Here is a 14,718-nt window from a genome sequence, read left to right as displayed (position 1 = left end):
CTAAAGGAATATTCAAATATTCTGTTATTCCACAGAAAGTATTCAGCAGATTAGTGCATTCTTCTGTTCCTTCCTTGCCTATGAATAAAAAATCATCTAGGTAATGAATTGTATATCCAGAGTTATAATGCTTTTCTACCATCCAGAAGGTAGAAAAGGCTTCAAAGTAATTACAGGAAAGAGAGAACCCCATTGGGAGAGCTTTATCAAAATAAAATTTACAGTCAAAATGGAAACCTAATGAATTGTAACCATCTGGATTGATAGGTAATAGTCTAAATGCTGACTTAATATCTGTTTTAGCCAGCTGTGCATTTCTGCCTGCCTTACGTAACAGAGATAAAGCCATATCAAAGGATGCATAATGCACAGTAGACCATTCCTTATCAATCGTGTCATTCAAAGATCCATCCTTGGGGAAAGACAGATTATGAATCAGACGAAAAGAATTATTTTCTTTTTTCGGGACCAGGCCAAGTGGAGAAATTCTAAAATTCTGAAAAGGGGGAAAAGAAAAAGGACCAGCAATTCTATTATCTGAAATTTCTTTATCTATTTTTTTCTTGAACAATGAATTTATTTAAATTAACGGATTTAGCATTTTTTACAACAGTACAACCTGAACCTAAAAAAGTTGGTACATAAAAACCTTTAGAAAAAACATTAATTAGAAGATGGGTCTTCTGTTTGTCTGGGTAATGTTTTAAATAATGTAACAGTTTTGGCAGGATCAAAGGAGTCACCTGCTCTATTTGCGTCTTTGTTACTACCCTGCGAACCATGTTTTTTAAAACACTTGGATGCGGAATGATTTCCTGAACAAAAGCTGCCTTCGTGTTTATATTTGCAATTATTTTGCCAACGACATACGGATTCGTTAAACGCGAAACACAATCCTTTTTTATTTCGTTGGTTACGAAAAAGAAAATTCCTTTGTGGTAACATTAAATTGAGCCATAAGCCCACGTCTTTCGTCCCCCAACCTAAATTAGGGTATACTGCTAATTTTTGTCTATAGGATTCGTCATAATTAATCCATGCAGTGCCTCCAAAATTTCTGAAAGCCTCCAAAATACTATCCAAGTAATAAAATAAGTCGCAGCAATGTAGAGGCTGTTTTGCTCCCAACACTGCTGCGTAAATACAGAATGCTTGTACCCAATTTAAAAAGGATTTTTGAATATTGCGTTTTCTATCTGCTTCTTCCTTCTTATCGCTTTTTATATCTTTTGATGAAGGGAGTAAAGAGAATAAATCCACATATTCTCTTCTCCATATTTTTTCCTTGATTTGTTGGGATAGATGGAAGCCCAGAGGAGACATTTGGCAAGGCATAGTATCCTTTAAAGAAGTTTCTTTAATACCTGCACTGTTATCTAAATATGGAATTAACTGAGGACCTAACCTGTCCTCTGACTTTGTAATGTTATCGATGTTTGATAACGTATTAGGGATTTCAACTACCGAATCATTTTCTAGTATAGACCAAACTGATTCTTCATTGGTATGTGACTCGTTTTTTGATAGAAAAGAAACAAAGTCCTTAAATAACTGTATCTTTTCTCTATCAAAATTTACATCTGAAATATGACTATTTCCCTGTTCTAGTATAGTGCCCTGTAAAAAACAGTCACTATTAAGTGTTTGTGTGTAATTCTTCTCGCTGTAGCCGGCTTGACCGTTGCAGATCTGGCAGTGGACTTGACAGTTGGCTGTTGAGGCTGTTGATAACGCTTGCGATGCTTGTCTGATGCTCGCGAGCCTTGTTGCGCAGCAGATGATTTAATCCTGCGTTTCGGCGATTGTTTTGAAGGAGAATATCTTGTCTTTTCTTTCCTGGGTCTTTTAGCTGGAACTGGATGAGGCAGAACTTCCTCTTCTTCTTGATGTCGCATTGAAATGACGTCAAGCGTTGTCGGCTCTGCGCTCCTAAGGGGAAAGGCAGCGCAGACCGAATCAGAAGAGGACCTATCCGGAAGTTCTTGTGATCCTGCTGCATCGTCTTGTAAGCATTTTCGTAGCCAATCTTCACCTCCAGAAGATGCTGCTTTCGAAATTAACTGTTTAAGTAATTCTTCCATGCTGAGGACTTCTTTTACAGGTCTGGTTTCTTCGCTTGCTGCTCACCAACTGAAAATTAACTGTGCGATCCTTTCTTTTATAGGTACTCACGTGCGAACAGTTGAACCATTCTCCAATCAAGAAGAAGATCTTCCTTCAAGTCCAGATCGCACGAGGCATCTGTTACCAGGTAAGAATATAATTATTATTAATTGCACATGCATTTAAAGGTGTCATGACACCATGTCACCCCTAATTGCATGTACAATCGGGTTTGTCCATGATGAGAATAGACGTCAATGTATATTCATGGGGTATAAAGGATTCTACTAAAAAGACTAAACAAAAAATAACAAACAAAATAAATCAATAGACAGTATCAATCTAGAGACATACAAATTAGAATATACAGAGGCATATGGAAAATGAGACTTAAACATATTGGCCTAATCATTAATCATGAATAGATTCCTGAAGGAACATATATAGCATATATAGTACCGGCTTTTTCAATGTCCCTATAAAGTTGTAGCAATTAGTTGTAGGAGATACAATAGGAAAATATTCAGACAGGATTGATTGATGGAGTAAAGAAAAATATATAAAAAAATATATAAAGTTGGATCAATTGTGTGAATGAAGAGGACATCCCAGATGGTAATGGAAGTGAATGGAAGATGAGTACAAAGAAGGGGAGAAGCAGAGGGCTCATGTTAGAGAGCAGAAGGAAAGACCAACCTGTGGTAGCAGTATGGCATCAGGGAGTGCTGGATCGCATGGTGGAAGCCAGGGGCATCAGGTTTTATGCAGAGCGTATGTGTAAGGGGTGGGGAGCGTGAACTTGTCAATGGATAACATGTCTATCATGGTTGCCTAGGTAAAATAAGAAATAATTCATTGTAATTATAGTTGAGCGAACTGGATGTTCGGGTTCGAGAAGTTCGGCCGAACTTCCCGAAAATGTTCGGGTTCGGAATCCGAACTCGACCCGAACTTCAACCCGAACCCCATTGAAGTCAATGGGGATCCGAACTTTTCGGCACTAAAAAGGCTGTAAAATAGCCCAGGAAAGGGCTAGAGGGCTGCAAAAGGCAGAAAAATGTAGGTACAGTAGGTGTTTCTGACATTGTGTTTTCAGCACGACAGCGTCGCGCTGATACTCGGCGACGTGGTGCCGAGATCTCGCACTCACTGGGATAGCGACAGCACATCCCAGCAAGCGCGTCATAGAAGCGACGGGAGATCCGACTTGGATTCCCGCCAATTCTACACGTGTGCGGCGTTTGTTATGAATCCTGAGGGGGAAGTCCCCGCCGGATTTAAATAAAAATCCGGCCTGGGTCCCGCCCTCAGGAGCATACCGGGCCCTTAGGTCTGTTATGGGTTGTAAGGAGAGCCCCCCCTACGCCGAAAAAAACGGCGTAGGGGGTCCCCCTACAATCCATACCAGACCCGTATCCAAAGCACGCTACCCGGCCAGCCAGGAAGGGAGTGGGGACGAGCGAGCGCCCACCCCCCTCCTGAGCCGTACCAGGCTGCATGCCCTCAACATGGGGGGTTGGGTGCTCTGGGGCAGGGGGCGCACTGCGGCCCCCCCACCTCAGAGCACCCTGTCCCCATGTTGATGAGGACAGGGCCCCTTCCCGACAACCCTGGCCGTTGGTTGTCGGGGTATGCGGGCAGGAGGCTTATCGGAATCTGGGAGCCCCCTTTAATAAGGGGGCCCCCAGATACCGGCCCCCCACCCTAAGTGAATGAGTATGGGGTACATCGTACCCCTACCCATTCACCTGCAAGAAAAGTGGTAAAAACACAAATAAACCACACAGTGTATTAAAATATTTTATTTTTCTGCTCCGGAGGCCGCCCCCTGTCTTCTTTATTAGCTCTTTTACCAGGGGGGGGCTCTTCTTCTTCCGATATCCCGACGGGTCTTCTCCGCTATCCGGGGGGGTCTTCTCGACTCTCCGGGGTTCTCCTTCTGTCTTCTCCTTCTGTCTTGTTGTCTCCTTCTGTCTTCTCCTTCTGTCTTGTTGTCTCCTTCTGTCTTCTGTCTCCGGGGGGCTCTTCTTCTTCCGATATCCCGACGGGTCTTCTCCGCTATCCGGGGGGGTCTTCTCAACTCTCCGGGGTTCTCCTTCTGTCTTCTCCTTCTGTCTTGTTGTCTCGGCGCACCCCGATTCTTCGTCTTCTCTTCTTGTTTTCGCCTCTCTCTGTTGTTGACTCGGCGCACCCCGGTTCTTCGTCTCGCGAGACGAAGAATCGGGGTGCGCCGAGTCTCGCGAGACGAAGAATCGGGGTGCGCCGAGTCTCGCGAGACGAAGAACCGGGGTGCGCCGAGTCAACAACAGAGAGAGGCGAAAACAAGAAGAGAAGACGAAGAATCGGGGTGCGCCGAGACAACAAGACAGAAGGAGAAGACAGAAGGAGAAGACAGAAGGAGAACCCCGGAGAGTTGAGAAGACCCCCCCGGATAGCGGAGAAGACCCGTCGGGATATCGGAAGAAGAAGAGCCCCCCCCGGAGACAGAAGACAGAAGGAGACAACAAGACAGAAGGAGAAGACAGAAGGAGAACCCCGGAGAGTCGAGAAGACCCCCCCGGATAGCGGAGAAGACCCGTCGGGATATCGGAAGAAGAAGAGCCCCCCCCTGGTAAAAGAGCTAATAAAGAAGACAGGGGGCGGCCTCCGGAGCAGAAAAATAAAATATTTTAATACACTGTGTGGTTTATTTGTGTTTTTACCACTTTTCTTGCAGGTGAATGGGTAGGGGTACGATGTACCCCATACTCATTCACTTAGGGTGGGGGGCCGGTATCTGGGGGCCCCCTTATTAAAGGGGGCTCCCAGATTCCGATAAGCCTCCTGCCCGCATACCCCGACAACCAACGGCCAGGGTTGTCGGGAAGGGGCCCTGTCCTCATCAACATGGGGACAGGGTGCTCTGAGGTGGGGGGGCCGCAGTGCGCCCCCTGCCCCAGAGCACCCAACCCCCCATGTTGAGGGCATGCAGCCTGGTACGGCTCAGGAGGGGGGTGGGCGCTCGCTCGTCCCCACTCCCTTCCTGGCTGGCCGGGTAGCGTGCTTTGGATACGGGTCTGGTATGGATTGTAGGGGGACCCCCTACGCCGTTTTTTTCGGCGTAGGGGGGGGCTCTCCTTACAACCCATAACAGACCTAAGGGCCCGGTATGCTCCTGAGGGCGGGACCCAGGTCGGATTTTTATTTAAATCCGGCGGGGACTTCCCCCTCAGGATTCATAACAAACGCCGCACACGTGTAGAATTGGCGGGAATCCAAGTCGGATCTCCCGTCGCTTCTATGACGCGCTTGCTCTCCATAGCGGCAAGCCAGCTCGGCGCTGGCTCCCGCGATGGGGCTCGTATGTGCTCAATCTCGCCGAGAAATACAGCGAGATTGACACAAAATCGGGTTCACCTACTGTAAATCCCCTGCAAACAAATGTGGATAGGGAAATGAATAAAAAAAATGAAAAATAAAATTAACCAATATCAATTGGAGAGAGGTCCCATAGCAGAGAATCAGTCTTCATGTCATAGCAGAGAATCAGGCTTCAAGTCACCCACCACTGGAACAGGCCACTGTCAGATATTTAGGCCCCGGCACCCAGACAGAGGAGAGAGGTCCCATAGCAGAGAAGCAGTCTTCATGTCATAGCAGAGAATCAGGCTTCAAGTCACCCACCACTGGAACAGGCCACTGTCAGATATTTAGGCCCCGGCACCCAGACAGAGGAGAGAGGTCCCATAGCAGAGAATCAGGCTTCATGTCATAGCAGAGAATCAGTCTTCATGTCACTCACCACTGGAACAGGCCACTGTCAGATATTTTTAGGCCCCGGCACCCAGACAGAGGAGAGAGGTTCCATAGCAGAGAATCAGGCTTCATGTCATAGCAGAGAATCAGGCTTCATGTCATAGCAGAGAATCGGGCTTCACGTCACCCACCACTGGAACAGGCCACTGTCAGATATTTTTAGGCCCCGGCACCCAGACAGAGGAGAGAGGTTCCATAGCAGAGAATCAGGCTTCATGTCATAGCAGAGAATTGGGCTTCATGTCACCCACCACTGGAACAGGCCACTGTCGAATATTTTTAGGCCCCGGCACCAAGACAGAGGAGAGAGGTCCCATAGCAGAGATTCAGGCTTCATGTCATAGCCCGACACGTATGTGCGCTAAGAGCTTCCATTATTCATGTATACTCATTTATAGTCGGTATTGTACCACTTTTATCTAGAATGAACCCCATTTCTTAGCTCTATTGTTTGTATATATAATGGTGTGCAGCCATTTTGTTTTTTGTAATTATGTTTGCTTCATGGATTTGCACCTGTGATCCTGGAGGTTTTAGTCAAAATTTTCTTGGAACAAGCCACTGTCAGATATTTTTAGGCCCCGGCACCCAGACAGAGGAGAGTGGTCCCATAGCAGAGATTCAGGCTTCATGTCATAGCAGAGAATCAGGCTTCATGTCACCCACCACTGGAACAGGCCACTGTCAGATATTTTTAGGCCCCGGCACCCAGACAGAGGAGAGAGGTCCCATAGCACAGATTCAGGCTTCATGTCATAGCAGAGAATCAGGCTTCAAGTCATAGCAGAGAATCAGGCTTCACGTCACCCACCACTGGAACAGGCCACTGTCAGATATTTTTAGGCCCCGGCACCCAGACAGAGGAGAGAGGTCCCATAGCAGAGATTCAGGCTTCATGTCATAGCAGAGAATCAGGCTTCATGTCACCCACCACTGGAACAGGCCACTGTCAGATATTTTTAGGCCCCGGCACCCAGACAGAGGAGAGAGGTCCCATAGCAGAGATTCAGGCTTCATGTCACCCACCACTGGAACAGGCCATTGTCAGAAATTTTTAGGCCCCGGCACCCAGACAGAGGAGAGAGGTCCCATAGCAGAGAATCAGGCTTCATGTCATAGCAGAGAATCAGGCTTTATGTCACCCACCACTGGAACAGGCCATTGTCAGATATTTTTTAGGCCCCGTCACCCAGACAGAGGAGAGAGGTCCCATAGCAGAGAATCAGGCTTCATGTCACCCACCACTGGAACAGGCCATTGTCAGAAATTTTTAGGCCCCGGCACCCAGACAGAGGAGAGAGGTCCCATAGCAGAGAATCAGGCTTCATGTGCAATGAGCAGGACTGCAATGAGCAGGACACTAGGTCAGTGGGTCAGCTATGCAGTGGGTCAGTTTATATGTGTATAAGTTTGTGACGCCAGTTGCAGCTTGCGCAGGTACTGTAGCAGGGCCCTTTAAGATGGTATAGCTCACGTACCAGGTGAGGAATGCCAGAGGGGGATATTGTCTCTGTATAGCAGATATGGTAGTGTCAACTGTGTCTCCTACCTGTGGTACGGCTGGACTCCTGTATCCCGGCTCACATGCCACAAATTGAGTGTTGTTAATAGGAGTAACTGAGGAATGATGGGATTCCACACAGATAATAGGATCCAACTTGTCTTTACTTGGTGGTATGATATGCAGCTTTGATCCATACAAGTTATAGCTTTAGTCTAGAGTCCCAGCAGGTAGTGGCAATATGTGGCAGGAATCTATATGTATTCTGCATCTGATCATATGCCTAGAGAATCTGGCAGGTATCTATCTTCTGCACTGTCTTTAGTCTGCTTAGTTTGGGCCTGACTAGCTGAAGAGGTAATTATCTTCTCTTTGTCTTAGGATCTGTACTTACAGGACTGCTCGCAGGGTATGATGGTTTCTTCCTGGAGATCTATACGTCTGTGAAGAGCTGCTTTCTTTGTCCACCAGCTGAGGTAAGGGACTCAGGATGGGAAGGTTGACCTTGGGCCTCAGCCGAGGCTTGGATCCTTGGTTGGGGTCCCTGTTTCTGGGAGCTCCTACTAACACAGCCTACCCCAGCAGGGGGGTGGCTCACAATGACTAGAACTTTCTTTCCTCCCCTTGAAGTAGGATGTGGGAACCTTCCACTCCTCCTCAGAAAGGGGGGAGCTAGCCTGGAATGGTCTATTCCAGTCTAGATCTATTAACTAACCATGGTCTGCTTACATATTGCTGCCATCTGCTGGTGTACATTGAGAATTACAGCAAATATACAATACAACAGGCCTGGAAAATGCACATTATGGAGAGAGTGATGCAAACTTATACCAGATGACAATATGCATATACCTAACATGTTGTTGTGTATAGCAGGGGGAAAAGAGTTTAGTGACATACTCTGGGATGTTACACATGTCATAGCAGACAATCAGGCTTCATGTCACCCACCACTGGAACAGGCCACTGTCAGATATTTTTAGGCCCCGGCACCCAGACAGAGGAGAGAGGCCCCATAGCAGAGAATCAGGCTTCATGTCATAGCAGAGAATCAGGCTTCATGTCACCCACCACTGAAACAGGCCATTGTCAGATATTTTTAGGCCCCGGCACCCAGACAGAGGAGAGAGGTCCCATAGCAGAGAATCAGGCTTCATGTCACCCACCACTGGAACAGGCCACTGTCAGATATTTTTAGGCCCCGGCACCCAGACAGAGGAGAGAGGTCCCATAGCAGAAATTCAGGCTTCATGTCATAGCAGAGAATAAGGCTTCATGTCACCCACCACTGAAACAGGCCATTGTCAGATATTTTTAGGCCCCGGCACCCAGACAGAGGAGAGAGGTCCCATAGCAGAGAATCAGGCTCCATGTCACCCACCACTGGAACAGGCCATTGTCAGATATTTTTAGGCCCCGGCACCCAGACAGAGGAGAGGTTCATTCAACTTTGGGTTGCCCCGCAATATAATGGTAAAATTAAAAAAAGAGGATTGAATGAGGAAGTGCCCTGGAGTACAAGAATATATGGTTAAGGGGAGGTAGTTATAAATGTCTAATCTGCACAAGGGATGGACAGGTCCTGTGGGATCCATGCCTGGTTCATTTTTATGAACGTCAGCTTGTCCACATTGGCGGTAGACAGGCGGCTGCGTTTGTCTGTAATGACGCCCCCTGCCGTGCTGAATACACGTTCAGACAAAACGCCGGGCAGGCCAGCACCTCCAAGGCATAAAAGGCTAGCTCTGGCCACGTGGACAATTTGGAGACCCAGAAGCAGAATGGGGCCGAACCATCAGTCAGTACGTGGAGGGGTGTGCACATGTACTGTTCCACCATGTTAGTGAAATGTTGCCTCCTGCTAACACGTTCCGTATCAGGTGGTGGTGCAGTTAGCTGTGGCGTGGTGACAAAACTTTTCCACATCTCTGCCATGCTAACCCTGCCCTCAGAGGAGCTGGCCGTGACACAGCTGCGTTGGCGACCTTTTGCTCCTTCTCTGCCTTCGCCTTGGGCTTCCACTTGTTCTCCTGTGACATTTGGGAATGCTCTCAGTAGCGCGTCTACCAACGTGCGCTTGTACTCGCGCATCTTCCTATCACGCTCCAGTGCAGGAAGTAAGGTGGGCACATTGTCTTTGTACCGGGGATCCAGCAGGGTGGCAACCCAGTAGTCCACACACGTTAAAATGTGGGCAACTCTGCTGTCGTTGCGCAGGCACTGCAGCATGTAGTCGCTCATGTGTGCCAGGCTGCCCAGAGGTAAGGACAAGCTGTCCTCAGTGGGAGGGGTATCGTCATCATCCTGCGTTTCCCCCCAGCCACGCACTAGTGATGGGCCCCAGCTGCGTTGGGTGCCACCCCGCTGTGAACATGCTTCATCCTCCTCCTCCACCTCATCCTCGTCCTCCTCGTCCTCCAGTAGTGGGCCCTGTCTGGCCACATTTGTACCTGGCCTCTGCTGTTGCAAAAAAACTCCCTCTGAGTCACTTCTAAGAGACTGGCCTGAAAGTGCTAAAAATGACCCCTCTTCCTCCTCCTCCTTCTCCTGGGCCACCTCCTCTTCCATCATCGCCCTAAGTGTTTTCTCAAGGAGACATAGAAGTGGTATTGTAACGCTGATAACGGCGTCATCGCCACTGGCCATGTTGGTGGAGTACTCGAAACAGCGCAACAGGGCACACAGGTCTCGCATGGAGGCCCAGTCATTGGTGGTGAAGTGGTGCTGTTCCGCAGTGCGACTGACCCGTGCGTGCTGCAGCTGAAACTCCACTATGGCCTGCTGCTGCTCGCACAGTCTGTCCAGCATGTGCAAGGTGAGTTCCACCTGGTGGGCACGTCGCATATGAGGCGGTGAGCGGGAAGGCCGAAGTTACGCTGTAGCGCAGACAGGCAAGCAGCGGCAGGATGTGAACGCCGGAAGCGCGCACAGACGGCCCGCACTTTATGCAGCAGCTCTGACATGTCGTGGTAGTTGTGAATGAACTTCTGCACCACCAAATTCAGCACATGCGCCAGGCAAGGGATGTGCGTCAAACTGGCTAGTCCGAGAGCTGCGACGAGATTTCGCCCATTATCGCACACCACCAGGCCGGGGTGAGGCTCACTGGCAGCAGCCACTCGTCGGTCTGTTGTTCAATACCCCGCCACAACTCCTGCGCGGTGTGGGGCCTGTCCCCCAAACATATGAGTTTCAGAATGGCCTGCTAATGTTTACCCCGGGCTGTGCTGAAGTTGGTGGTGAAGGTGTGTGGCTGACTGGATGAGCAGGTGCAAGAAGAGGAGGAGGAAGCCGAGTAGGAGGAGGAGGCTACAGGAGGCAAAGAATGTTGCCCTGCGATCCTTGGCGGCGGAAGGACGTGCGCCAAACAGCTCTCCGCCTGGGGCCCAGCCGCCACTACATTTACCCAGTGTGCAGTTAGGGAGATATAGCGTCCTTGGCCGTGCTTACTGGTCCACGTATCTGTGGTTAGGTGGACCTTGCCACAGATGGCGTTGCCTAGTGCACACTTGACTTTATCGGATACTTGGTTGTGCAGGGAAGGCACGACTCTCTTGGAGAAGTAGTGGCGGCTGGGAACAACATACTGTGGGACAGCAAGCGACATGAGCTGTTTGAAGCTGTCTGTGTCCACCAGCCTGAATGACAGCATTTCATAGGCCAGTAGTTTAGAAATGCTGGCATTCATCGCCAGGGATCGAGGGTGGCTAGGTGGGAATTTACGCTTTCTCTCAAATGTTTGTGAGATGGAGAGCTGAACGCTGCTGTGGGACATGGTGGAGATGCTTGGTGACGGAGGTGGTGGTGTTGGTGGTACATCCTCTGTTTGCTGGGCGGCAGGTTCCAACGTTCCTCCCGAGTCGGAGGAGGTGGCCGAGGCGGCAGCAGCAGAAGAGGTAGCAGGAGGATCCTGAGTGAGTTCCTTGTTTTTAAGGTGTTTACTCCACCTTTGCACGCAGATGCCTGGTCATGCAGGTTGTGCTAAAGTTCAGAACGTTAATGCCTCGCTTCAGGCTTTGATGGCACAGCGTGCAAACCACTCGGTTCTTGTCGTCAGCACATTGTTTGAAGAATTGCAACACCAAGGAACTCCTTGAAGCTGCCTTTGGGGTGCTCAGTCCCAGGTGGCGGTGGCCAGTAGCAGGCGAACTCTCTTGGTGGCGGGTGTTCTGCTTTTGCCCCCTGCTCCCTCTTTTGCTACACTGTTGGCTCGGTCTCACCACTGCCTCTTCCTCTGAACTCTGAAAGTCAGTGGCACGACCTTCATTCCATGTGGGGTCTATGACCTCATCGTCCCCTGCATCGTCTTCCACCCAGTCTTCCTCCCTGACCTCCTGTTCAGTCTGCACACTGCAGAAAGACGCAGCAGTTGGCACCTGTGTTTCGTCATCATCAGAGACGTGCTGAGGTGGTATTCCCATGTCCTCATCATCAGGAAACATAAGTGGTTGTGCGTCAGTGCATTCTATGTCTTTCAACGCTGGGGAAGGGCTAGGTGGATGCCTTTGGGAAACCCTGCCAGCAGAGTCTTCAAACAGCATAAGAGACTGCTGCATAACTTGAGGCTCAGACAGTTTCCCTGATATGCATGGGGGTGATGTGACAGACTAATGGGCTTGGTTTTCAGGCGCCATCTGTGCGCTTTCTGCAGAATACTGGGTGGGAGATAATGTGAACGTGCTGGATCCACTGCCGGCCACCCAATTGACTAATGCCTGTACCTGCTCAGGCCTTACCATCCTTAGAACGGCATTGGGCCCCACCAAATATCGCTGTAAATTCTTGCGGCTACTGAGAACTGAGGTAGTTGGTTCACTAGGACGTGTGGCTGTGGCAGAATGGCCACGTCTGTCACGGAACCAAGGCTTTATTGAAAATAAAGCTGTAAAGCAAAAGTCCAAACGGATGGTGAAACCGAGCAGAGTCTTTGCGAAGCCAGAGGTCAGGAACCAGAAGGGTAGTCAGACGAAGCCAGGATCAGGAACCAGCAGGGTAGTCAGACGAAGCCAGGATCAGGAACCAGCAGGGTAGTCAGACGAAGCCAGGATCAGGAACCAGCAGGGTAGTCAGACGAAGCCAGGATCAGGAACCAGCAGGGTAGTCAGACGAAGCCAGGATCAGGAACCAGAAGCAGCAGCAGCAGCAGTCTTAGAAGCATGTGAACACAAGAGGACCAAGCAAGGAACTGAAGCCACAGACCTCCTATATATATGAGCTAGGCATCCAGCTCCTCCCAGGGGAAGGAGGAGCCGCAGGGTGGAAGGCTAAAGAAACCCAGGACCCAAGATGGCCGCCAGCACATGTCAAACGAAGGAGAGCAGCAAGCAGGTAAGACCATGACAGTACCTCCCCCTCAAGGGCCCCTCCTCCGCGGAGCACAAAACGGTTTCTGAGGGAAGCGTGCGTGGAAGGCTCGGAGCAAGGCAGGAGCATGGACATCTGCGGAGGGAACCCAGGAACGCTCCTCTGGACCATAACCACGCCAATGGACCAAAAACTGCAACCGACCGCGGACCAGGCGTGAGTCCAGGATATTGCTCACCTCATATTCCTCACGATTGCCCACTTGGACCGGACGAGGCCGAGGAACCGAGGAAGTGAAACGATTACACACCAGTGGCTTCAACAGGGAGACATGAAACACGTTGGAGATCCGCATGCCAGAAGGAAGCGCAAGGGCATAGGCTACCGGGTTTACCCTGCGAAGCACTCGGAAGGGACCAACAAAGCGAGGCGCCAGCTTGGGAGTGGGCACTCGAAGGTTGAGGTTGCGGGTGGACAACCATACACGGTCTCCGACCTGGTAGGAAGGAGCAGGCGCTCGTCTGCGATCAGCCTGGAATCTCTGGCGCTGCGCAGAGACCTCAAGGGACTTCTGGATCTGTACCCAAGAAGCACGTAGGACGGAAAGGTGATCCTCCACAGCCGGAATATCCTGGGGAGAGAATACCTCCGGTAACACGGCAGGTTGGAACCCATAATTGGCCATGAAGGGAGACGTCCCAGAGGAAGAGTTCACCGCCGTGTTCCTGGCAAACTCAGCCCAAGGCAGGAGGTCAACCCAATTGTCTTGGTGATCGGAGACATAGCAACGAAGGAATTGCTCCAAGGCCTGATTGGATCGTTCTGCGGCCCCATTGGACTGAGGGTGGTAGGCCGAGGAGAAGGAGAGATGAATCCCCAACTGGGAGCAAAAGGCGCGCCAGAACCTGGACACAAACTGACTCCCCCGATCCGACACAATCTCCTTAGGCAAACCGTGCAACCGGAAGACCTCCCTGGCAAAAATCGTGGCCAACTCTTGTGCAGAGGGTAACTTCTTGAGAGGAACACAGTGGCACATTTTGGAAAACCGATCCACAATCATGAGAATGACCGTATGGCCTCGGGATGCAGGGAGGTCCACAATGAAATCCATCCCCAGGTGTGACCATGGGCGCTCCCCGGTGGCTATGGGTTGCAGAAGGCCCAACGGAAGGTGCCGAGGGGACTTACTCTGGGCACAAACGGAGCATGCCGCTACATATGCGGCGATGTCGGAACGTAGGGAAGGCCACCAGAACAGACGTGAAACAGCCCAGGACAGCTGATTCTTTCCAGGATGCCCCGCGGTCTTGGAGTTATGGTAGGTTCGCAACAACCGAGTGCGCAACTCCTCAGGCACAAAACATCTGCCGTTGGGTCTCCCAGAGGGAGCACCAGATTGAGCCGCCAAAATCTGCTCACCCAGGGGAGAGGTCAGGCTGGTGCGAATGGCGGCCAGGATCTGATTCGGAGGTATGACCGAAGTCGGAATCGACTCCTCCCTGGACAGCTCGGAGTACTGCCGTGATAAGGCATCCGCCCTGATGTTCTTGGAACCGGGTAGGTAGGAGACCACGTAATTAAAACGTGACAAGAACAGAGCCCATCTGGCCTGACGTGGTGTCAATCTCTTGGCCTCAGAAAGGTAGGTCAGATTCTTGTGGTCCGTCAGGATGAGAACCGGAACCACCGAACCCTCGAGCAAGTGCCTCCATTCTTTAAGGGCCTGCACGATGGCCAATAACTCCCTGTCACCAATCTGATAGTTGCACTCCGCGGAAGACAGTTTCCGGGAGTAAAACCCACAAGGAAGCAGAGGACCCTCTGGTGTTCTACGCTGAGACAGAAGGGCGCCTACTCCCGTCTCAGACGCGTCCACCTCGAGGACAAAGGGCAACCCAGGGTTGGGATGCGACAGAATCGGAGCCGACACAAAGGCGGACTTTAGGGCCTCAAAAGCTCGGATGGCCTCGAGCGGCCAGACCTGGGAATTACTGCCCTTCCTGGTCAGATCC

Source organism: Bufo bufo, chromosome 3 (assembly GCF_905171765.1).
Source record: "Bufo bufo chromosome 3, aBufBuf1.1, whole genome shotgun sequence".
NCBI lineage: Eukaryota > Metazoa > Chordata > Amphibia > Anura > Bufonidae > Bufo > Bufo bufo.
This window is presented reverse-complemented; position numbering follows the sequence as displayed.